This window comes from Phyllobates terribilis, unplaced genomic scaffold, assembly GCF_046119375.1.
Source record: "Phyllobates terribilis strain yellow unplaced genomic scaffold, ASM4611937v1 Scaffold_5__5_contigs__length_657084704, whole genome shotgun sequence".
NCBI lineage: Eukaryota > Metazoa > Chordata > Amphibia > Anura > Dendrobatidae > Phyllobates > Phyllobates terribilis.
Genome location: NW_027362765.1, coordinates 30,950,795 through 30,978,046, shown reverse-complemented (window position 1 = coordinate 30,978,046; position 27,252 = coordinate 30,950,795). Strand labels below are relative to the sequence as shown.

At 43.0% G+C, this 27,252-nt stretch overlaps 1 pseudogene; it reads right to left on the bottom strand.

Moving 5' to 3' along the window:
• Nucleotides 1-24,225: 24,225 nt before the first annotated feature.
• The window catches only part of LOC141271857 (uncharacterized), a 118,210-nt pseudogene continuing 115,183 nt past the window's right edge, over nt 24,226-27,252 (bottom strand).

Sequence of the window (27,252 nt, the reverse complement as noted above, 5' to 3'; positions counted from 1 at the left end):
TACCCCTTTTGCATGCGGCTTCAGCATTCCAACAGATATATCAGCTGACTCAGTAAAATTGGCGCCTAGATCAGCCAACTTGTCAAACGCAGCAAAGCGGGCCTTATGGCTCAAAGGTTGTCTGGGGAACCTGCAGTCAAAGCATAAGCTATGCTCTATACCATGTGATGGCAAGTTCCTGTTTGGTAAAAAACTAGACGACATCCTAGAGAGAGCAGGTAACACGAAGAAGGTAGATCTTTCCTTAGAGGTCATAAACTCCCTCTCATGGTGGACAGCCAGAGAAAATTTAACATCAGGAATGCAGTGGACAACGTAATAACGACCGATGAAAGCAACTCTGGCTGGGGTGTTCATTTAGGAGACCATACAATCCAGGGATCCTGGAAGGGGCCCGAGAGAGGAAAGTCGTCAAACTTAAAAGAATTATGGGCAGTGGAGAAAGCTCTAGAAGGCTTTCTTCCTCACATTCAGGGTCTCCATGTCCGAATTATGTCAGGCAACCAAACAACAGTAGCGTACATAAATCACCAAGGGGGAACAAGATCTCACTCCCTAATGATAACGGCAAACAGGCTTTTTTAACTGGCGGAACAACATCTTCTGTTCCTCACAGCATTACACATAAAGGGGGTGGAAAACACAAGGCAGACTTTCTAAGCCGCAACAAGGTAAAACAGGGGGAGTGGTCCCTGAACCCTGTGGTATTTCAGCAGATAGTTCAGCTATGGGGATTACCGGAAATAGATCTGTTCGCCAACAGATCCAACAGAAAGGTAGAAAAGTTCTGTTCGTTACACCCAACAGAAAAACCATACTCAGTGGATGCCCTCCATGTACCCTGGAATTTCAAAATAGCCTATGCCTTCCCTCCAATACTGATAATTCTGGCAGTGGTGAGGAAGATCAGGGAGGATCAGGCGAGAGTAATTTTAATTGCCCCCTTTTGGCCGAAAAGACCTTGGTTTTCCTTACTCAGGCTAATGTCACTATCAGATCCTGCCGGAGAGGCCGGACCTTCTTATACAAGGGCCAGTTTTCCACTCACAAGTCAAAGGTTTCCATTGTGCAGCGTGGAATTTGGGAGGGCGATATTAAGCAACAAGGGGTTTTCTCCGGGTGTAGTTTCCACCCTGATGAACAGTAGAAAGGCCATAACAACTAAAATTTATGGCTGGATATGGAAAAAATTCCTGGAATTTTTTAGGGACCCCATTAAGTGAAAAACCTCAGATAGGCCCCATCTTAGAGTTCCTACAAAATGGGTACGACCTGGGGTTGGCCACTAGAACACTTAAAGTGCAGATACCAGCCTTGGGAGCATTATATAGCTGTAACTTGGCAGGTAACAAATGGGTTTCATGCTTCATTAAAACCTGTGTCAGGTCCTGACCGGTTTGGGTTCCCAGAAGTCCCCCATAGGACCTGAATTTGGTTCTGAATGCTCTAACTAGAGGCCCATTTGAGCCTATACAGGAACTTTCAGTAAAATTGCTTACCCTTAAGACAATTATATTAGTAGTGCTAACATCAGTTCGTAGGGTGAGTGACATGCAGACCTTTTCAGTGTGTAAGGTGCTCCAGCAAGGTAGTCGTGGACGAGCTGTGACCCCTGCTCGCTCTGGCACCGTACAGGTTCATAACCATAACTGGGACTTTACTTGGGAAAGAGGAATATGTACAATATTTACAGGCAGATATAATGGATAAGGCCCAGCGAGTTGTCATGTTTCCCACTGGTACTTGACACAACTTCAGGCCTGGTTTCCAATTTAGATGAAGCATCTCTGTTGCCTTATTCTCCAGCCCTAGAGAATCTTCCTTGCCAATGACAGTATATCCGGATCCTAGTTCTCCCCACATCTTAGGTTTGAGTCCTGACTTCTTCTGCAGCCTGCAGACAGAATGTGCGCCCGGGTCCTCGATGACTCTCTTAGAGTTTCCCAGGCCGGCTAAGGGGAGTCTTGTGGAGGGATTGTTCTCTCTGGTGATCCGCTGTCTGAGATACGGGGCCCATGTTTACAAAGCCTGTCTGTCCTGTCCCAGGTACTACACACTACTGGTCTGCACTTCCTGCTTCTGGGAACTAACCAGAGATTTTCTAAAGTGCTCACCCTCTATGGGCTGTCGTCACACACAGTTAACTCTCTCACTGACTTAAGTGTCTATAATGCTACTGGCAAACTTCCCCTACCACCTGCATTCTAGACAGTGGCATCTTGTGGCTGGTTACCAACATTACAGCCCACACGGAAATATATTAGAAACAAAGCCTTATTCACATTCTATGTTCAACCATAGCACTGGGTTCCCCTTTCCTCTACTGGGCTGGATTATCACAGCTAACCCCTTAACTGGACCTAACTGTAGCCTAGAGAGATCTAACTGTCGAGAACATTCTCTTTTAGTGCCAGAGGGAAGCTACTTCCCACCCCACTACTACATTCCCCCACACTTTAATTATGGTCATCCTCGGCCATACTAGACAACCAATCACATGTTAACACTTACAATATTATAACATATTACTAAAACATTTTAGTAAGAGACTGGTCCTGAAGTCTTTTTGTTGGGTTGGAACCGGCCCTTCTCGGTTAAGGGCCCTGGAATAGCAATCAGGACAGTTCATGGCTATAGCATTTAAAACTTTTCAGTAGTACTGGTCCTTCTCGATAAGGACCCCAGAAACACAGTGTCCTTGTCCATATTTGACAGAGGCCCACAGGCCAACACAACAACAGCCATTCCTGTCCAAGAGCACAGTCCTCAAGGTTCCTGACCTGGCTGGAACATCACATTGCCCATTCCCCCCTCCTCCTAACGTTGGTCCTTATGATCAGGGCACAGTCCATGGAAGGTACAGTCCATATAGAACAAAGTCCATAGGAGCATTGGAACAAAGTGCTCAACTGGTTGGGCAAGGTCCCCAGTGAAGGGTGTAGAACCCTCTCACAGCACAAAGCCCCACAACCAGCAGGAGGAGGGAATAAGCAAGGGGCAAGCAAACCTTCAGCCGTCCACGGCTACTACAGGCCCACCTGGCCTCGATGGTATCTCAAACAGTCCCTTTGATTTCTTTTTAGGAAAAACACACAGGCTTTCTGGCCATGAAGGTATCAACAGTCCTTCCAAGAATAACAAAGGCGAGGCGCCTTAAACTTAGTTTCCTGAGACTCGACTGGTCATCAGCCTTTAAATAGGGGTTCCTCGGAATGCGACCTCTCAAAATAGCCTGCTGGACAAATCAAGTAACTGCAACTGCCCAGAGGGCACCTTCGTCACTGCTCAAGTGTCTCCTGGAATTTCTCCATCTTCTTACAGACTCCTCTCAAGCAGAACCAAGCCACTTCCAGCTGAAGTCATCACTGGAACTACCTGCACATCTGCGTCAGGCTCCCAGAGTGAAGTCAAGGCCCAAAGTCCTTCCTGGAGCTCCTCTACCATCTTCCTCCCCTCAGCATACCACTGCTCAACGCTTCTGAGGAATTCACCGTAGCTTCTTTGGGTTGGCAACTGAGCAGCATGCAATAGTTGCTGGTCTCCGTCCCGTCTTACTGAACGGGGTGGAGCTGAGGCTCACATACCTTCTGCAGTGGGCTACATCTCTTCTTGGTACTCTGGAGTGGTAACGGACTCTCTAGTACCCGGAGCGGTGTGCACTGAGTGCCTCTCTTCAGGCTGAGCCACAATAACTGGGGATGGTAGTATCTCTGGAACTACTTGATTGCAGTAATTAGGTCCCCAGGGCAGGCAAAAGACTCCAAATCCCCGTCAGTACTCGTCCACTGCATACGGGTCCCCATATTGACTCTCACCCCTCATGTCTTCCATCTCTTCATCATCACCGCCAATGCTCATTCGCCATGCAGGCTGGGCTCTTGCCTCGCGATCATGGTGTGTCATCACAACTGATAACTTCCCCAGCTCCTTACATCTCATGTGCTGGGACGAAAATGGCACCAGTCGCTCTCTGGCTATGCGCTTCCTGCATGTTTCGCTCTGCCTTTTCCTAGGCCAAATTTGTGACGCGGCCACCCCGTCACACTTCACTCTCGGCGGCTTTACCTTCAGCTGCGCCTTCTTCCATGGCACGCTGCCACACACTGGGCTGGGCTTTACTCTGCGCCGCGCCCTCTTCATCAACATGATGGCTGCTGGGGCCATCCTTCTTTGGGGTGGAACTCGTGGGGACTGGATATCTGTTTGCGCTCTCGGACGCTGTCCACTCTCATGATAGGCGGTTCTTCTCCTTCTCTTTACCGCTGCTGTGACGTGGTGTTGGTCATTTCTATAATATTATTTTGGAGGTCCTCTCATGCTATCTAACCCAACTGATGAGGGGGAGAGGTACCGCCCTTTTATTTCAGAAAGTTTCCTGTACTTGGTGGGGCGGATCCCTCTCTCAGGTATGCTATCATGGGTTCTGGAAAAACTTACTACCGGTAAGTAACCTTAGTGTATCTTAATTAGGGAACATAGAAGAACTGAAACTGGACACATGATAAAACTTTAGTAGGACATTTATTGTTTCTTGCACATAAATTAATGACATTTACATGGATTCAGACGAACCTTCCTACAAAACGTGATTAACAAAGTCATTACTATAGGACTATATGAGAAAGTGTTGGCAGAGGATCATTCAGGATACTCTCAAAGCGTGTTGACAACAGAACAAAGCTTTAATTAGCTATAAACAGGTACAGATATGATCGGCTTTGTGGAATCAGGAATATACATATCTTAAGTGTCTCTGTGCAGCATCAGCAGGCTGCTTCTTCTCTCATGCACAGACACAGGAAACTGAAGACAGTCACATGGTCTTTTCTGTGTGTGAGCCTCTGGGAGTTTTTTTTTTTTTTAACTTTATAGACAATACACAAACCTAGAAATAGAACATTTACATACACAGGAATGGAGTTGTTCCACTAAACATATTCCAACACCCCCACTCAACAACTACTTATCCTGTTAGTCCCATTGCGGTTCTGAAGTCCTCAAACTTGGCTCTTGGCAGTGGTTTTGTCATACCATCAGCTAACATCTTGTCTTAAACTGGTGAACTTTACCTTCTGAGTCATATTTGTTTTTGAAGACCCACTTACATCCGATAGCTCTTTTTCCTTGTGGCAGCTCCGTAAGCTCCCATGTCTGGAGTTGGTGAAGGGACTCCATCTCTTCATTAGCGGCATTTATCCACTTCTGTTTCTCGTGGACAGGCAGTTTTGGCATCTCTTGCCATGACTGTGGCTCTGGCTCAGGAAGTGTTCTGACCATATAAGAAAGGCGTCGAGCTGGGATACCTTTGTTTGGTCTTTTCTGATCTCCTGACTGGAGGTTGACTTGGTTCTTCTGTTTCTTTCTTGCTGGCTTCAGAGCTTATCCAGACGTCAGTGTCTGAGTTTGGTGATTGAGATTCTTGTTCTTGTTTCTTGGCTTGAATGACTGGTGTAACTTCATGGAATTTGAGCAAAACTGAGTTCTCATAAATCACTACGTCTCTGCTGATAGTTACTGTTTTGGTCTCTGGGTGCAAGATTCTGTATCCCTTTTGAGTTTCGCTATAGCCCACCAGGACTCCTTGCTTTGCATGTGATTCCCACTTGGAACGTTTTCCTTTGGTAACATACACAAACGTTTTGCTTCCAAATATCCTTAGGTTCTTCAGGTTAGGCTTCTCACAGTTCCATAGCTCATATGGAGTTTTATTTGTGGCTTTACCTGGCAGTCTGTTTTGAAGATAGAAAGCTGTCGTGGTGGCTTCTCCCCAATACGTTGTAGGTAGATTTGCATCAAACAACATACTTCTTCCACTTTCACAGAGAGTGCGGTTCTTTCTCTCTGCAATTCCGTTCTGTTCTGGGTTGTATGGGATGGTAGTCTGCAACATGATTCCACTCTTTTTCAAAATGGTTTGCACCTTACAACTTGTATATTCAGTTCCATTATCTGCAAGCAGGGCTTTTGGCTTTCTTCCAAATTTGTTAAATACTTTGGCTAGATATTCTTCAAGTTTTTGTGGAACTTCATCCTTAGTGTGAAGCAGGTAGGCGACTGTATATCTGGAGTAGTCATCAATAAACGTGAGAAAATATTTCTTCTTGCTTGGATATTGAACACTCATTGGACCGCAAAGATCTGTGTGTATCAAATCCAGTGGCTGTGCAGATCTAGTGGTGCTTACTTTAGGAAAGGATTTTCTGGACATTTTCCCTTTAAGACAGCTAGTGCACTTCATCATTTGACTACATTGCTTGATTTCCACACCATTTGCAAGTTAACCTAGCTTCCTTATTGCTACTGGGTCTCTGTGCCCAAGACGTCTGTGCCATATATGGATACAGTTCTTATGCAGATCTTGTCTAGCACTGTACACTCTTTCTTTGCATTTTAGCTGATAAAGTTAATTTTGGATTTTTCCTTCTGCAAGAGTGTGACCCTTCTTTGATATAATGCAGCTGTTATCTTTAAAAGTAACTACATTCCCTTTTTCCATAAGCTTCTTTACTGACAGAAGATTGCTTTCAAGACTGGGAACATAGAGAACATCCTTTACTGGGATCTTTCTGCTTTGTGCTAGGGAAACTGGACAGTGGAGGTCTCCTACTCCTTCTGAAGTCATATATTGACCATTAGCTAAGATTACCTTTTCTGACTTGCTTTCATCAAGGTCAGTGAAGAAATCCTTGTTATTCATCATATGGCTGCTAGCACCAGAGCAGAGTCTATACACTACATATGCTTTGCAAATGAGCCTGTACTGGTATTAAATGCAGTTTCAACACATGCAGACTTTTCCTCTACAGCTGTTTTCACCTTTTGATTACTGTTCTGCTTTTTAAGCTGACTCATTCTTGCTTTCCAAATTCTGCAGTCTGCTTTAAGGTGGCCGGGCTTTCTACATTCACGAGTTTCCCTTAGTTTGTTCTTATTTTTAGGAAAGTCCTGTGTCTTTAATGTTGTTTCTGCTCTAGATTCATTACTGCTGCTTACATTATGTGTTTTGCGCTTGAATTCATCTACAAGCTTGCCTTTGACATATTCTAGTGTGAGCTCATTATCTGGCCGTGCATCTAGTGCAGTGACAAGTGTGTCATAACTTTCTGGAAGACCACTTAATAGTAGTGCAGCAACATGAAAGTCTTTAATTTCTTTTCCAATGCCCCTGAGACGCTCCACAATCTCTAGGGTGTTTCTTGTATAGTCCTGAATATTCTGCCCATCACTTAGCTTAGACTGATACAATTTTCTCATGCGATAAAGCTTATTGCTGAGATTTGATCTTTCATGCACTTTCTGTAATTCATCCCACATCTCTTTTGCAGTTGCACATTTGCATATATGCACAATCTGATCATCATCTACACTGAGGGAGATAGTGCTTTGTGCTTTCTGATCCTTCTCTAGCCAATCATCTGGTAATGGATGAGGCACTTGTGCCTGCGTATATTTCCACGTACCTTCTCTTATGAGCATCATTTTCACCTTAAATTTCCAAGATTGATAATTCTGATTGGTGAGACTTTGCACTGATCCCTGCTTGTGGACATCTTCTCTGTTGCTCTGTGCTGCTTTTGCTTTGGACTTCTGTTGCTGTATTACTCTTGTGTGTCACTCCTGGAGTTCTGTGTCACTCCTGGGGTTCTGTGTCACGCTGGGCCCATAACCTGTTGGCAGCGGATCATTCAGGATACTCTCAAAGCGTGTTGACAACAGAACAAAGTTTTAATTAGCTATAAACCGGTACAGATATGATGGGCTTTGTGGAAACAGAAATACACATATCGTGTGTCTCTGTGCAGCATCAGCATGCTGCTTCTCCTCTCATGCACAGACTCAGGAAACTGAACACAGTCACATGGTCTTTTCTGTGTGTGAGCCTCTGGGAGTTTTTTTTTTTTAACTTTATAAACAATACACAAACCTAGCAATAGAACATTTACATACACAGGAATGGAGTTGTTGCACTAAACATATTCCAACAGAAAGTTATTTATTCTAAAAGAAATGCCAGAGCCAAAAGTGAGAGAATCCAGGCCCCGTGGCTGAATACTCCGGGCCCCCAGCGTGTTAGTACGAGATGGGGTCTTTGTCCCTGGAGCTCCTCTACTCGGTATAATGAAACTCACTGATCTTGTTTATATAAAGATCATTTGAGTAAAACAGAAACTGCCTAAATATGAGGACCTTGTCTGACTAACAATATATGTCCTTTGTGTAAAGAACTATGGAGATAGCACTATTCTTCTGTATAACATATGTGATGTTGCTGTAGTCCTAATATTTCTGAACAGGGGAGTGGGAGAAGGAAAAAGGGGATTGTAGACATTTTATTGTAATTTCCTCTTTTAAAAATATCTCATCTCAAATATTACAATTTTAATACAAAAGAAAAAGCTTTTAATATTATAGAAAATGTTTTCAAAGACTTTGAGTGGAGGTAAAGAGCCGAGGCTGAAGAGGCTTCATCTCTCAAAGTCTAGAAAAGACAAAGGATTGGCAACTCCGAATTTCCTTGTCTATTTCATTGTTTCGGGACCTTGGAAACTTCAGAATCAGCAGGTTTGGATGAAATAGGCAACTCATCATGTAAACTTGTTTGCAGTAAGTAATAAAAATGCCTTAAAACATTCTCTTTCTCTCATTATTCTGGCATTTGGCAAATATTAAAAATTAGGGTAATCCTAATAGACCTAAAACGGGAAAGGTTTATTGTGATTTCATGTCAGATATTGAGAAAAACATGCATGTGTGTCTTTTTTTATATATTGTATGTAAACTTCTGGTTTCAACTGTAAATATATAAAAATGTGAAATATTCACTGCACATAGAAGATTGCTTTTAATTTGCTTATTAGATGAAAGATATTAGTAACTGCATATGTTTAATTCTAATCATATAAGTCTAATTCTGTATTTTACGGACTATAAGATGCAATAATGGCAGTAACTCACATGCCTCCTCAATGTCACTTTACTCACCGTGGTCACCGCGTGGCTTCTCCTCCTGTCAGGCTGTCTGGGTGAGTTTGCTTCTTGAGTCCATTTGGCTTTTGGGGGCGTGGCTGGTCTCTGCAGGAATTTAACTCTGCTGTGTCCTGCAGAGATTAGGTTCCCTCGCCTATCCCATGCCAGCGGGATCTATATTAGGCAGCTCCTCCCAACACTCTTTGCTCAAACATTGGTTCCTAGCCTACTAGCACCCTGCTTATGAGTATTGTTTATTCTGTCTCCCTTTATCGACCTGGCCTGTTTACCCGCTCTGTTTGACTTCTCCACCCTTGACTCCACCTTTGTACAAAGAAACCATGATGCCTGTCTCGACCTCAGACCATCTGACTACGCTTCTGTTTCACCCTCCCGTACCTCATACCTGTGCCTCTGACCCTCCGGTTAGCTGCTGTAGTCTCGGGGACTGCCCTGGAGTGGTACTTGGTGTCTGCCGGCAACCCAGCCAATACTCAACATCAGAGGCACTATAAAGACCCAGTAGACACTTAGTTACACCCCACCAGGGTAAGCCCGGCCTGTAGAGCAGTGTGTCCACACTCACAAGCGTTACAGATGCACTTTACCATAAGATGCATCCCAGGTTTAGAAAGTAGAAAAAATGATTTTCCTATTTTCTACTAATTAAATCTTCCCTGGTGTAAGGCGGAGGAGTCAATATCACTAATTGTAATGCACTCGGGTGGAATTGGGAAGTAATAAATCTATTGTTAGTGTTTCTCTGCACCATGTGTTATATTTACATATAGTGTCACGGCACAGACATTAATGGACACTCTGCAGCTCACATATATACACACAACACTACTGGACATTGCACGTACATTCATCTTTGCTACATCTGCATATTTACATACAGGGCTGCCATCAGGGCATAACTGCCCTTACTGCTGTATGTGGCCCGGTGAACAGAAGTAAAGAGGGAGAGCCCGGGTCCAGTCCGGGCCCCCCTCTTGTGCTTCTGCGCACCAGGCCCCAGGGTATTGTGTGCTGGAGTGCCGGCACCGTACATCTCGGCGCAGGGAGCCTTAGAGCTCTCAAGGCTGTCAAAACTGAATGGTTGTGTAGAGATGAAGGCTACACGGCACTCCTATAATGGGTGCTCAAATACGGTTCCACTCCAAATCAAATATAAAGATGAATCTGGCACTCCAAGATAGATGCAAAAAATGAAAAGTTTTTATTATACAAAATTTACTTTGTTTGCAATAAGCTAACGTTTCGGCTTATTCTGGCCTTCTTCAGAACTACAAAATAATATACAGAATCAATATATACAATACAAGAAAATTAAATAACATAAACAGTATTCATTAAGTAATACATATGAGCTTATTTATACAACGTAAAGAGCAAATTTGGATGTTTAAAAAAAACCAAAACAACTATGCTAGCCACATATTCAATGAAGTTACAACACAGGATCGGATATATGAAGGTGACCTATGTATCAGGCCCAATGGTGTAAGAATTCAATATGCATCAAATTAGTCAAATGGAGCTTGTTGTCAAGAATGCATCAAGGTCGTCAGATGAAATACGTCGTTGTAATGCAAAGGATCTGTGATATAGAGAAATAGACCATAATAGGAGTAAGACAAAAACTACAAGAAATGGAGTAACCATCAACCACCAAGAGAAATAAAATAATAATAGAACTTTATTTGGAGAAATATAAAAAAACACATGTATAATCACAATAAAACATGATCGAGGTCCATATGAACAGAGGAAACATAGAAAACATGTAGGGAGAACACGTTACTATGTAGGATATGGGGGCAAAGATCATAAAGTGCCATAAGGGAGTATCCAATACAGTTAAATGGCAAAAGACCCCCTTGCCATAGTACAGTCCATACAAAGTGCAATGTGCAACATATAAAGGATTACTGGTCACCAATAACGGTCCAAAACTGCAGAAGGGCTCTCACTACAGCCTCTGACTCGCATTTTGCGTACCTACTTTATCGAAGGGGTGTTACATATGTTGTCCTGTATCATATAAATACCCCCCGGCCAAAAGTTATTGGTGAATGCGGCACATGCGTTCCGGGTACCACCGGACATACCAGTCACTTCCGGGAGTGCTGTCATCACGCCGCACACATGTCGGGTCAACTCGTAAAAACCTTGAGAAAGGCGCCGGTCCGGCGCAGAAACACGTTGGCATTAATAAAAACCGTCTTGGAATCCCAAGCCTCTTCATTCCCACAGCGCAGCCCGCCTAAACGTGCCAGCTTCCAATTTTTACCCTGGAAAATTTGCCTCTCCCAGCAGCCAAGAAACAGATTTGCGTATGACGGAGCACATGTCGCGCCCATGGCCTTCCCCTGTGTTTGTAGAAAAAAAAACTGTCTTTGAATCCAAAAAAGTTCTTTATTAATATGAATTCAAATACTTTTTTTTTTTTTAAATGAGTTCAGAAAAATGGCCATCCCGGTTGGTCGCCCACAAGAAGAAACGGACCGCTCTGAGACCGTCAACGTGCCGGATAGAAATATACAGAGACTCGATGTCGATGGTGACCAAAATCATGTCGGTCTCAAAGTATATGTCATCAAGCTTGGTAAGTACATCGGTTGTGTCTCTCACATAGGAGGGCAGCTTTTGGAACAAAAGTTATAAATAGTGGTCGATAAACTTACAAACATTGTCACACAGCCCTCATATGCCAGAGACAATTGGACGGCCAGGTAGATTGTTGGCATCTTTATGCACCTTTGGTAAAAGGTAAAAAGTTGCCACCTTGGGATGTTTGGGCATCAGTCCACCCAAGATTTTCTTTGGAATAAGACCCGCTTCGAAGGCGTTTCGCAGAATCATTTCCAATTTATGAGAAAAGATCACAATAAGGTCCTGAGGGAGTACCCGATACGTGTTCCTATTCCTCAGTTGACAAAAGGCCTCTCTCTCATATTTCTCAGATGGCCAGATCACCACATTATCCCCCTTATCAGCCAGTTTGATAACCACATCATCCAGGCTTTGAAGTTCTTTAAGAGCTTTTCGTTGTGGAGCTGTAAGATTGTCCCCAAGGATCCCACACGGGATGTCCTTCAAATCTTCTATTACTAGTTTACAAAATATCTCTACTTGTGGGCAAATGGATAAGGAGGGGAAGATGAGTGATCTGGGTATAACCGACTGAGGAAAAGTACCTACAACTTCAGGTTGTTGTTCCCTGAATAATTCTTCCAGTGTTGCCAAAGCTTGTTGTTCCATCACACTATGCAGGCCAGAGCATAGGTTGGAATAGTGTGTCTACTTTAATAATTATATTATTATTTTTTTTTATGTCACTTAAATAACATATACCTATCTGCTTATACAAGCAGATCAATTGTCCTCTTCCTGTTTTGCTAATATGGCTCTGTGATTAATTCACCCAAGCAGCAGCTCTTTCACCCACCAATATGGCGCCGTGAGGCGACATATAACCTTTCGCTTCAGGTGATGTATGCCTAGAGACATCATATGACATGCCGTAACAGGAAACACATCACATCTAGGAAACACTGCACACACGGGACTCCAGCATTCCTCTATATAATCCTTGCCCCCTCTCTCCCTCTCAGCGCCATTACTTAGCAAATTAGTGCGTTACACCAGTGCAATTTTCTATGTGCCATCTGTTCCCAGCGCAGTTCATTCTCCTGAATATACGGTAAGCTTTACCTTATATCTTAGTTCCCCTAGCTATGCTCGGACTTTTTTCCTGATATTACTCATTTAAGGACACTGCTTCATATGTATTCTTTCCTTTTCAGCTTTCATCTATCACAAGCTTGCAGCCGAACCATAGATTGGTAAACCTTTTCCTCTGTCTTACTTCTATTATGGTCTATTTCTATATATCACAGAGCATTTGCATTACGACGACATATTTCATCTGACAACCTTGATGCATTCTTAACAACACTCTCCATTTGACTACTTTGATGCATATTGATGTTATGTTCTGCTACCAAAGCTAAGGAAAGAGAGGAGATCTGTCCCTACTATAGGACTCAGCTGAATCCCTACGATGTAACAGGGAACCTGATCCTGCGGTCAGACCTGCTAAAGTCCTAATCTAGTCTGTACGGAGACCTATAGATGTGGGGAGGGAATCCCTACAAGTACTAAGGACTGGGAGGAATATGGGACACCTCCTAACAGAAATAGTAGCAGACAGACGAACAAACAAAATAGATAGAACATAGAGGTCCGTAGACCAAGCAAACTAACAGAGTTAGATACAGAGCACAGGCTAGCTAGAAAGTAGATATACAATGAAGTCCAGCAAAGCCAGAAGGGCGGAGCAGGATTAAATAGGCCAACAAGGTCATGTGACCAGCAAAGGAAAAAAAACCTAACAGCAAGGTTCTAACAGTACCCCCCCTTCTAAGAGGATCCTCCGGATCCCCTAGGACCAGGCTTATCAGGAAATCTCCTGTGAAACGCTCTGATAAGTCTGGACGCGGAAACATCATCTGACCTCACCCAAGAGTTATCCTCGGGTCCGAAACCTTTCCAGGCCACAAGATACTGCAAACTACCTCTATACCGTCTAGAGTCAAGGATGCGAGAAATTTCATATTCCCCGTCCTCCACCACCGGAGGAACAGAGGCAGAGGCGTCACCATCCGACACAACAGCTTTTTTTAACAGAGAGACATGAAAGACCGGATTAATTCTCCAGGAGGTAGGAACCTCCAACCTAACAGCAGATTGGTTGACAACCTGAAGCACCTTAAAGGGCCCTACAAACTTGGGACCCAATTTCTTAGAAGGAATCCTCAACCGCAGATTCCTAGAGGACAACCAAACCATGTCACCAACAGCGAACAAAACCTCCTGTCGTTTCCTATCAAAGTAGTCTTTAGATTTTCTGTTGGCCTCCTGAAGATTACCACGCACATCCGTCCAAACTCTTTCCAAATCACCGGAAAAATTCTCCTCCTCAGGCACGGCAGATCCCAACTTGGAGAACGACCCAAACGACGGATGTCTCCCAGAACAACAAAAAAAAGGCGAACAACCAGCAGAAGAAGATGTATGATTGTTCAGAGCAAATTCGGCAAGTGGCAGAAACTCAGACCACCCCTCTTGATTGTCTGCCACAAAACAACGCAAGAACTGCTCAACATCCTGGTTTTTCCTTTCTGTCTGGCCATTAGATTCAGGATGATATCCGGACGAAAACGACAAATGAATTCCCAACCTGTCACAAAAGGCACGCCAAAAACGAGCCACGAACTGAGGACCCCTATCAGAAACAATGTCAGTAGGAACGCCATGAAGTCTGACAATTTCCTTGACAAAGGCCTTAGCGAGAGTTTTAGCGCAGGGCAGTTTGACGAAGGGAACCAAGTGACACATCTTGCTAAAACGGTCCACGACCACCCAGATGACAGTAAAACCCTCAGAGGGGGGAAGGTCAGTTATAAAGTCCATAGCCAAATGTGTCCAAGGAGCACTGGGGACCTCCAAAGGACAAAGCAACCCCGCAGCAGGAGTATGTGAGGACTTAGATCTAGCACATATAGTACATTGGCGCACCCACTTAATGACTTCCTTCTGCCATCCAGGCCACCAAAAACTGCGACCCACCAGTCTCTTGGTCTCAGAGATTCCGGGATGACCTGCCAACCGAGATTCGTGACACTCAACAAACAAATCTCTCCTAAAGGTCCCAGGCACAAACAACCTCCCATGAGGAGTGTTAGATGGGGCATTCTCCTGAGCTTTAAGAATCTCATCTTCCAAAACGGAGTCTAAAGCAGCTATCACAACACCTTCTTGTAAAATGTTTTCCTCTTTCTCAGCACCGACTATGGGAGAAAAACTGCGAGACAAGGCATCCGCCTTAACATTCTTAGTACCAGGGATGTAAGTAACGGAGAAATTAAACCGCGAGAAAAACAGTGCCCACCTAGCCTGACGGGCATTCAGGCGCTTGGCAGCATCAAGATATATCAGATTTTTATGATCCGTAAGAACCTGAACGGGAAATTCCGCACCTTCCAAGAAGTGGCGCCAGTGTTCAAATGCGAGTTTAATAGCCAATAATTCCCGATTACCAATATCGTAATTCAGTTCAGTCTCCGAAAATTTTTTTGAAAAAAAGGCACAGGGATGTAATCCATCCCCGTTATCCTGAGACAATACTGCGCCAACCCCCACAGAGGAAGCATCAACCTCAACCAAAAACGGCCTAGTAACATCAGGCTGCATAAGGATGGGAGCAGAGGTGAACCTCTCCTTGAGATACACAAAAGCTTCAATGGCCTCAGAAGACCACTGAACCGCATCAGCACCTTTCCTGGTGAGATCAGTCAGAGGTTTGACAATACTAGAAAAATTTTTTATGAATTTTCTATAGTAATTGGCGAAACCCAAAAACCTCTGTATCGATTTCAAACCAATAGGCCTAGGCCATTCCTGCACAGCCTGAACCTTAACCGGATCCATCTCAAAACCTTTGCTGGAGATAATGTAGCCCAAAAAACTAATTCTCTGTACAGCGAACTCACATTTCTCCAGCTTAGCAAAAAGCGAATTGTCCATTAATAACTGTAATACCTCACGCACGCTCCGCCAATGAGACTCCAGATCTGGCGAATAAATCAAAATGTCATCCAAATACACAACCACATTTTTACCGATCAAAGGTCTAAGGATGTCATTAATCAGATTCTGAAAAAATGCAGGAGCATTAGTAAGACCAAAAGGCATAACCAGATTCTCAAAATGACCCACAGGAGTGTTAAAAGCAGTCTTCCATTCATCACCCTCCTTCATGCGCAACAGATTGTATGCCCCCTTAAGGTCAATTTTAGAGAACCACTTGGCCCCCAATAACTGGTTAAATAGATCAGGAATCAATGGCAGTGGGTAAGGATTGCGTACCGTAATTTTGTTAATCTCACGAAAATCCAGACAAGGACGTAAACCGCCGTCCTTTTTTTTTACAAAAAAAAATCCAACCGCCACAGGAGACTTAGAGGGCCTAATGTGACCGGCGGCCAAACTTGTCTGTATGTATTCCTCCAAAGCCTTCCTCTCAGGAATAGTAAGGTTAAATAAACGACTTTTAGGAAGAGTCGCTCCAGGGACAAATTCAATAGAACAATCATAGTCTCTATGGGGAGGCAAAACCTGCGATTCCTTCTCAGAAAAAACTCTCCAAAAATCCTGAATAGGAACAGGCAATTCTCCCCTATCCAAAGCTGCAATACGCCCGTTACAACACTTGTCATAACATTTATGGCTCCAGGATTTAATTTCACTGGTAGACCAATCCAGTACAGGATTGTGAAATTTTAACCAGGGCAAACCCAATATTACTGGAGAAGGCAAGTTATTCAACACTACCAAATCCAATTTCTCATGGTGAACACCATTAATAGTGAGAGGAAATTCACTGACCTTGAGAGTAATATTCTTCAAAGGGGAGCCATCCACAGAAACCACAGCAATGGGGGATGATAAAGGTTCAGGTTTTAAATTGAGTTTTTCCACGAATCCCCCATCAATTACATTCAGTGTAGACCCGCAATCAACAAACACCCGAAATTCCATTAATTTTTCCTGAGCAATCGTGGAAGCAGCTAAAAATATACCCTTGGAATTTAAACCGGCAATACGGGCGTGACTGACCATTTTTTTTTCTTTCTTCATACGAAGCTCACAGCCTTTAATCAAATGACCAGATTTTCCGCAATAGAAACACAAGCCTTCCGAAAAACGACGGTCTTTTTCTTGAGAGCGAGGTGCCACCGATCCAATCTCCATCGGTTCACCACTGTTAGTACACACATTATCATAACCAGAAACTGACATAGCAGAGGATTTGCTCTCATTAACCCTAGCACGCAGTCTTCTATCCACCCGTATAGCTAATTGCATAGCCTGTTGCAAATCCTCAGGTGTAGGATAAGCAATTAGCAGGTCTTTAACCCTTTCACTGAGCCCAGCAAGAAATAGACTTTTCAGAGCAGAATCGTTCCACCCTGTTTGAGTGGACCAACGACGAAAATGAGTACAATATTTTTCGACATTACCTGATCCTTGTTTTAAACGTCTCAACTCAGTCTCAGCTGATGCCACACGGTCAGGATCATCATATAATAGTCCTAAAGCAGAAAAAAAACTATCCACTGATCTGAAGCATGTATCACTAGGTTGCAAAGAAAAGGCCCACTCCTGAGGCTCTTTGCGCAAAAGTGACATTATGAACCCTACGCGCTGGGATTCATCCCCAGAGGACTTGGGTCTCAAACGAAAATACAATAAGCAAGCATTTTTAAATGAAAAAAATTCTCGATGTTCACCAAAAAATAAATCCGGCAAACATACCTTAGGCTCCAAGAAATATGCTCCAGGACAGTTACTCACGTGCTGACGGAGCTCGGCCACTTCCAGAGAGAGTCCCTGCAGGTGTTTAGCCAATTCCTGAACCGACACCATGATGGAACAAAAAAAAAAAAATCTTTCCTTAGAGAATTTGCAGGCTGGACTTACTGTTATGTTCTGCTACCAAAGCTAAGGAAAGAGAGGAGATCTGTCCCTACTATAGGACTCAGCTGAATCCCTACGATGTAACAGGGAACCTGATCCTGCGATCAGACCTGCTAAAGTCCTAATCTAGTCTGTACGGAGACCTATAGATGTGGGGAGGGAATCCCTACAAGTACTAAGGACTGGGAGGAATATGGGACACCTCCTAACAGAAATAGTAGCAGACAGACGAACAAACAAAATAGATAGAACATAGAGGTCCGTAGACCAAGCAAACTAACAGAGTTAGATACAGAGCACAGGCTAGCTAGAAAGTAGATATACAATGAAGTCCAGCAAAGCCAGAAGGGCGGAGCAGGATTAAATAGGCCAACAAGGTCATGTGACCAGCAAAGGAAAAAAAACATAACAGCAAGGTTCTAACAATTGAACTCTTGCACTATTGGGCCTGATACACAGGTTGAGAGTCACCTTCATATATCTGATCCTGTGTTGTAACTTCATTGAATATGTGGCTAGCATAGTTTCTTTTTTGGAAAAATATCCAAATTTGCTCTTTACACTGTGTATATAACCTCACATGTATTGCATAATGAATACTGTTCATGTTATTTCATTTTCTTGTATGGTATATACTGATTCTGTATATTATTTTGTAGCTCTGAAGAAGGTCAATTGAAATTCCTGGTGGCAGCCCTGTTTACATACATACAGCTCTACTACATATGCACATTTAAATACACACACAGCTCTGCTACATATAGACATTTAAATACACACACAGCTCTGCTACATATGCACATTTAAACTGTCTCAGCGTTCGCCTCCATCACAGAAATCTGCATCCAGACTATAAGAGACGCTTTCTTATTAGCAAGACTTTTTCGTGTTAAAAGTGCGTCTAATAGTCCAAGAAATACAGTAAGTTCTAAAATAATTTCCCTTCTCATTTAATTATATGACTGTCTGTTATATGGTGTAAGGTGGTTGTTAGACACACAGTTTATAGGCGATAAACCTGAAGTAATACTTTAGTGCATATACAGGTGCATCTCACTAAATTAGAATATCCTCAAAAAGTTAATTTATTTCAGTTCTTCAATACAAAAAGTGAAACTCATATATTATATAGAGTCATTACAAACAGAGTGATCTATTTCAAGTGTTTATTTCTGTTAATGTTGATGATTATGGCTTACAGACAATGAAAACACAAAAGTCATTATCTCAGTAAATTAGAATACTTTATAACAACATGAAAAATGATTTTAAAATCCAAAATGTTGGCCTACTGAAATGTATGTTCAGTAAATGTACTCAATACTTGGTCGGGGCTCCTTTTGCATCAATTACTGCATCAATGCGGCGTGGCATGGAGGCGATCAGCCTGTGGCACTGCTGAGGTGTTATGGAAGCCCAGGTTGCTTTGATAGCAGCCTTCAGTTCGTCTGCATTGTTGGGTCTGGTGTTTCTCATCTTCCTCTTGACATTACCCCATAGATTCTCTATGGGGTTAAGGTCAGGCGAGTTAGCTGGCCAATCAAGCACAGTGATACTGTTGTTTTTAAACCAGGTATTGGTACTTTTGGCAGTGTGAACAGGTGCCAAGTCCTGCTGGAGGATGAAATTTCCATCTCCAAAAAGCTTGTCGGCAGAGGGAAGCATGAAGTACTCTAAAATTTCCTGGTAGATGGCTGTGCTGACTTTGGTCTTGATAAAACACAGTGGACCTACACCTGCAGATGACATGGCTCCCCAAACCATCACTGATTGTGGAAACTTCACACTAGACCTCAAGCAGCTTGGATTGTGTGCCTCTCCACTCTTCCTCCAGCCTCTGGGACCTTGATTTCCAAATGAAAATTGGAACTCTGGGACCTTGTAGAGTGTGTCAATGACTGCCTTCTGGACATCTGTCAAGTCAGCAATCTTCACCATGATTTTGGAGCCTACTGAAACAGACTAAGGGACCTTTTTAAACGCTTAGGAAGCCTTTGCAGGTATTTTTTGTTAATTATTTTAATTTACTGAGGTAATGACTTCTGTGTTTTCATTGGCTGTAAGCCATAATCATCAACATTAACAGAAATAAACACTTGAAATAGATCACTCTGTAATGACTCAAAATAATATAGGAGTTTCACTTTTTGTATTGAAGAACTGAAATAAATTAACTTTTTGTCGATATTCTAATTTTGTGAGATTCACCTGTAGGACTAAAGGGGGTTAATCGGCCCTGACAGGTTGATTATGAACAGCTGCTCATCATATTTCCCCCCCTGGGTGTGGTTCACTGAGTAAAATGAGACCTGTTTTGTCTCACAGATGGGTTGTGTGTATGGAGGTATGTAGATCTCCTGCATTGAGTGCCTTTGCAAAAAGACTAAGAAGGTGGACTCTAAGCCAGGCGGGCTAACCAGTACTACTATATGGACTTGTTGCTTTATGTTTTAATTTAAGCCGAACAAGGGCTCTATTTGAGTTTCCTGTGATGTGGTTTATGAGGACTGAAATAAACCAGCCAGACTTTAAATAGAAACGATTCTTGTTATACCTCACATGGCTCACAAGTGATTAGCATTGTTACATTTGGTGTGTAGCAGCGTTCTCAGGGAACTCGCGTGACTGCTACAGAAGTATTGCATGTCATGGGTGAAGACAGCTATGAACCAGAGTGCAAGTTCAGACAGCATGGAGGACCTGATTAAACACATGGTGCAAGCCCAGCAAGAGCAGCACAAGCAACAGCTGCCAGTAACAGCAGCAACAGAGTTGACAACAGCAGCAGCAAATTTAATTACTCATAGAGGCAGTTCGTGGCATGGCAGCAGCTATGACTCCAAGGTCAGCTGATGATTTTTCCAGAAGACGGTGAGGAGATCCTTGCAGAAAATGATCCCGGGAGACGACATAGAGGCCGTTGTAACCGTTTTTTAAAGGGTCGCCGATAGGGATAAACTCCCGCCAGAGCAGTGGGCAGAAGTCCTGGCGCCATCTTTAATGGGGGGAGCCACAAAAGGCTAACTATTATCTAGCCTTACAGGACACCAAAGAATATGAGAAATGGAGGGCACAACAAGTCCACTGCAGGGCATATCACCATGACAAGCCCCCTTGCTCCCAAATGTTTGATCTGCTGCACCTCGTCCAAAAGTGGTTGCAGCTGGAGTCCTCTACTCCAGCAAAGATGGTAGAGCGGGTGGTATTGGATCGGTTCATGCATTCCCCTTCCAATCCCGATGCAGAATTGGGTTGTCCAGGAAGATCCCCGGAATGCCGATGATTTCTTCGGACTGGTTGAAAGGTATCACAGGGTCAAGGGATCCTTGAGGAGGCAACCCACTCCATACTGGGGGCAGAGGTTAAAAAGGAAATGGGGCTTTCAAAGTCCAAGGGGGCGGCGGAGGTCATGCCGAGAGCCTCATCGAGGGACGTAATTTGCTGGAGATGTCATGGCCCAGGTCATATAGCTGCCCATTGTTGCCTTACCACTGAGCAAATGGACTGTAGCATGGGACGCCGGTGTTCATTCTGTGCATATCTGGTTTACAGTGTGGACTGTCCACCCAGACGAGGGGCCCCAAGCTTGTCCTGAAAAAATGAATGGTCTGTAAATAACTGAACTACTAGACTCAGGGAGCTTGGTGACGGGGTACACTCCCTGTCACGGGTGTGTCAGAGGTGACAGACAGTCACCCTGCAGTTGGATGCAGGAGATCTCTACGTTTGGCATTACAAACATCTTCCTAGAGGAAGGCTGTCTCTAGGACCCAGCAGCTACCTCCCTCTGGCTAATTAGCTCCCTGGCCTGGGTGTATAAATACCTGGTGTGTCTGAGAGAGAGGTGCCGGCGATATTCATTACTACTTGTGAGGCTTAGCAAGAGCAGTCCTTTGTCCTCTCTGGAGTTTGAGGCCATGTGCGCATTTGTTTGTCATTTAAAGCTAAGCAATTCTCCCCTGTTTGTCTATGGAGTTTAGTGGAGATCGACTAGTGCTCATCTCCTTCCGTCCCTAGCCTTAGCCATATACCAGGGAAAGTCAGGGCAAGTCATGCGTGCGGTGATTGGTGAAGAGCCAATATAGGGACGGTAGTTGAGACAGAGTCATACTTGACCATACTAGGAGATGTCAACTCCCCCCTTTCCCTAGTGTCTGGGCTCCCTTTCCCTCTGTATTGCACTAAGTCTTTCCCACACCTTGCATGACACTCCCTCTCCAATTGATCCCTGGGATGAATATGGCGGTCCGCTGGATTCATGGGGATGCTAAAGACTATCCCGTTGCCAGAGTGGTATCTGAAATGGCCCGAGGTACTGAGTCCCATGAGGTTGGCATGGTCCAGGATTTATTGCATCCAATTATCATAGGCTGGGACATTGTGTCATTTTGGGACTTGTGGGGGAGGGGCAAAGACCTTAAATTCTTGGGAAATAGACAGCTTGGCCCCAAACAGTCTCTCCTACTCCAGATCCTGACAAGTTTCCCTTCTGGGTAATGGTGGGAGATGAGGAGGTAGTATCCCTGGAAGCCGACATTCCTGAGATAGGGGTGACCAGAGAAAATTTTGGGTCCGCCCAACATAGGGTCCTAACTCTAAAAGAAGTGTTTAATAATGTAACTGTTAGACTGTTAGACACGGCAAAACACAGGAACCAGGGACCGATACCAAATTTCCTTACTTTATGAGTGGGCACTTTTTGAACTGGGTTACTAAGGTCAGAGAGGATACAGCGAAGCAATTGTTGGTACCAGGACCCTATAGACGGAGGGTATTGGATAGGGCCCATTCACGTCTTGGGTGGTCATCTGGGTGTCGACAAAACTCAAAAACGGGTCAGGCGAAGGTTCTATTGGCCTGGCTGTCACCGGGAAATCCTAAGGTATTGCAAATCCTTTCCATTTGCCAGCTAACAGGTCCCACCTCTGACTTCCGTAATCCCCTCCTGAAGCAACTGATCAAGGCATGACAAGAAAGGGACCCTGTTGAAACTGCTTGCTAGTTAAACCAGAAGGGGACATTGAAGAGGTCACAATAGCCAAGACGTTGTTGTAGGCCCAAAAACAGCAATGTCAGGAATTGCTGCAGCAAAACCAAGACCTGTTCTCAAATTTGTTGGGGTGTACAGATGTCATAGAACACAAGGTTCTAACGAAACCCCATGTGCGGGTGAATTCAAAGTCCTACCGAATTCTAGAGGCTCACCTAGAACTGATCTCCAAGAAAGTGAAGCGTATCTTGGAGTTATTGAGGAATCTAAGAGCAGGTGGTCTAACCAAACTGTCCTTGATCCAAAACTCGATGGGAGAATGGAGATTCTTTAATGATTATCAGAAGCTCAACGAAGTCTCCAAGTTCTATGCATATCTGATTCTGCGTGTTGCTGAACTGATCAAGGAACATAACCACCTTGGATCTAACAAAGGGATATTGGCAAATTCCCATGTCACAAAAAGCCAAGGAGATGACGACTTTATCGATGCCTGAAGGTGGCTTCCAATATGTCCGGATGCCATTTGGACTGCAGGGAGCTTCGGCCACCTTCCAGAAGGCCATGGACTTGATCCTCGAACCCCATAAGAATTATGCTGCAGCATATCTGGACGATATTGTAATCTTCAGCCCAGATTGGGGAAGTCATCTGGGAAAGGTCCAGGCAGTGTATAATGCACAGGAAGGCGGGGTTCTTAATAAATAAAAAACATGTGCCATGTGGAAACAAAGAAGAGGCCAAATACCTTGGATATGTGGTAGGTAGAGGTAAAATCAAACCCCAGATCAGTAAAGTGGACGCAATTCAGAACTGGCCAAAACCGCTGTCAAAAATGCAAGTTAGGGCTTTTCTGGGAATCGTAGGGTACTACAGGAGGTTCATACCAAACTTTGCCATAGTCGCTGCACTCCTGATCGAGCTCCTTAAGGGGATAAAAATCAATAATGGCCAAATGGATTTCGAAGGCAGAGTCAGTCTTTCAAGAACTGAAGGTGACTCTGTGTAAGCAGTTAGTCCTGATAACCCCCGACTAAGGAATTTGTACTCCAAACGGACGCCTCAGAAGTCAGATTAAGAGCGGTCCTCTCTCAAGAAATACACTGAGAGGAGCATCCTGTACTCTACTTGAGTAGGAAACTGTCGGCATGAAAAATTATTCCATCGTACAAAAGGAATGCCTGGCCATAAAGTGGTTGGTGGACACATTGCGATACTATCTCTTGAGGCGAGACTTTAAATTAGTGTCAGCCCTGGCCCACTAAGGTGAATGAGGAAGAAAAAGGGGAAAATTGCTCATGTTACTTGCTGGTTTCTAGCCTTGCAGGGTTTCTGCTTCCATGTAGAACATAGAGCCGGGAGTCACATTTTAATGACGATGCCCTCTCGAGAATCCCATGTCTAGTGGTAGAAGGTGCCAAGCCCATGGCTTTAGGCAGAGGGGGGAGGTATCTAAGGTGGCTGTTAGACACACAGTGGATGGGATATAAACCTGAAGTAATGGTTTAATGCATATAGGACCATAAGGGTAAACGTACACATATTATATATATATATTTGAGGAGTATAGTGTAAGTAGGCCAGAATGCACATGACCATAGAATAAAGCCGATGAAAAAAAGTGCGAGACACAAAAAAATAGGAATAAAATTAAATGCTATTTTTAATATAGATAAAAACAAATATTAAAAAAGCATGTATGACACAAGACAATCATAGCTAATAAGAAATAGGCAGCATCATAAAAATATCCAAGATAGATTCATATACAAGTGAAATATAAGGATTACAAATAAATATAAAAAGGTATACCATACAATATATAGGACTAAAAGGGGTTAATCGGCCATGACAGGTTGATTATGAGCAGCTGAATGGGTGCTCACCATATCTCCACCCATGGGTCTGGTTCACTGGGTAAAATGATACCTGTTTTGTCTCATAGATGGGCAATGTATATGGAGGTGTGTAGATCTTCTGGATTGAGTGACTTTGCAAAAGGACTAAGAAACTGGACTCTAAGCCAGAAGGGCTAACAAGCACTATTATATGGACTTGTTGCTTAATATTTTATTTTATGCCGGACAATGGCTGTATTTGAGTTTCCTGTGATGTGGTTTATGAGGTCTGAAATAAACGAGCCAGACTTTAAATAGAAAAGGTTCCTGTTATACATCAGATCGCTCCCAAGTAACATTGTTACAACGGTTTTTGTACAATTTATCGATAACCTATATAGTTTCTCCCTGTGTGTATTATTTTTGATGGTCAACAAAATATAATTTCCAGTAATTCATTTTTCACATTCTCGGTATGATAATGGATCCTCTCGTGTGGGATTTTATATGTTCAAGACGTTGTCATTTTTGGGTAAAACATTTCCCACCTTCTGAACAGAAAAAAGGCTTCTCCCCTGTGTGAGTTTTCTGGTGATTAACAAGATAAGATTTCCGGCTATAACATTTACCACATTCTGAACATGAAAAAGGGTTCTCCCCTGTGTGAGTTTTCTGATGTGTAACAAGATGTGATTTCTGTGTAAAACATTTCCCACATTCTGAACAGGAAAAAGGCTTCTCCCCTGTGTGAGTTTTCTGGTGTCTAACAAACTGTGATTTCTGTGTAAAACATTTCCCACATTCTGAACATAAAAAAGGCTTCTCCCCAGTGTGAGATCTCAGGTGATTAACAAGATAAGATTTCCAGCTAAAACATTTCCCACATTCTGAACATGAAAAAGGCTTCTCCCCTGTGTGAGTTTTCTGGTGCTTAACAAGGTTTCTGTTATCTACAAAACATTTTCCACATTTTGAACATGAAAAAGGCTTCTCCCCAGTGTGAATTCTCTGGTGAATAACAAGATTAGATTTCGTGCCAAAACATTTCCCACATTCTAAACATGAAAAAGGTTTCTCCCCCATGTGAGTTCTCTGGTGAACAACAAAATTAGATTTCCGGCTAAAACATTTCCCACATTCTGAACATGAAAAAGGCTTCTCCCCTGTGTGAGTTTTCTGGTGACTAACAAGATCTGATCTCTGTCCATAACATTTTCCACATTCTAAACATGAAAAAGGCTTCTCCCCTGTGTGAGTTTTCTGGTGCTTAACAAGGTTTCTGTTATCTACAAAACATTTTCCACATTTTGAACATGAAAAAGGCTTCTCCCCAGTGTGAATTCTCTGGTGAATAACAAGATTAGATTTCTTGCCAAAACATTTCCCACATTCTAAACATGAAAAAGGTTTCTCCCCCATGTGAGTTCTCTGGTGAACAACAAAATTAGATTTCCGGCTAAAACATTTCCCACATTCTGAACATGAAAAAGGCTTCTCCCCTGTGTGAGTTTTCTGGTGACTAACAAGATCTGATCTCTGTCCATAACATTTTCCACATTCTGAACATGAATGTGCCTCCTTCCCTGTATGAATTCTCCGGTGAATAACAAGAGAGGATTTTTGGATAAAACATTTCCCACAAACTGAACATGAAAAAGGCTTTTCCCCTGTGTGAATTCTCTGGTGTCTAACAAGGTGTGTGTTATCTACAAAACATTTCCCACATTCTAAACATGAAAAAGGCTTTTCCCCTTTGTGAGCTCTCTGGTGTATAACAAGATGTGATTTATGTCTATAACATTTTCCACATTCTGAACATGAATATGGCTTCTCACCTGTGTGAGTTCTCTGGTGAACAACAAGATAAAATTTCCGGTTAAAACATTTCCCACATTCTGAACATAGATGCGGCTTCTCCCCTGTGTGAATTCTCTGATGTCTGATAAGTTTTGATTTCACTTTAAAACATTTATCACATTCGGAACATGAAAATGGCCCCTTCCCAGTATGAATTCTCTCATGCCTAACAAGATCTAATTCCTGGTTAAAATTTCTCCCACATTTGGAACAAGAAAATATCTTCTCCACTGTGTGAATTTTTTGATGTTTAACAAAAGATGTTTCAAGAGGAAAACTATTTCCATATTCTGAACTTGAAATTACCTTGTGTGCTTTAAGATCAGTTTGTTTTGTAATGCCTCTTTTCTGACTTTTATTTTTATTAGTAGTCTGTATTGAATCAGAAGATAGGACCTTTATCAAAGGATCAGATGATAGATCTTTGCTGTGAAGGGATGATGGTATACCTGGAGTAATGACATTTACTTCAATTGTATCCGGTATGATCTCAAGGTTATCTGATTTAAAAATTGAAGATGTAGTTTGCCTCTCTGATCTCCTGGTACAGTCATCTGCCAAGAATAAAACAAATTATTATTTCTGAATAAAATATCCTTGAAATTCATATTTTTGGACATTTCTATTCAAAATGTCCATAGAAATGGGAGTTATGTAGTAAAACTGAAATATACATTAAGACAATGACAGTTCACAGTCTAATAGAAGACTTTATAGCATGAACTAGTGGAGCGTGGTGTTCAACAATTTGTTCATTTTGCCTCCCAAATATTGGAATAAAAAGTCACGAAAAAATGTTATGTAGGCGAAAATTATACTAATTAAAACTTTTACTCATCCTGCAAAAAACAAGCTCCATATAGTAACTGATAGGTATAATTTACAAAATGGAGTCACTTTATGCAGTTTTCTACTATTCTGGTTTCCTGCCATTTTGTAACATTAGAGCTTCTGTAAATGGTGTGTCACATCTCCTCTGAGATCTGCTCCTGCAATGTCTGTTTCTATCACCAGTCGCCGCCATCATTTATTCTGCGGGCGGTGCTTGTGATG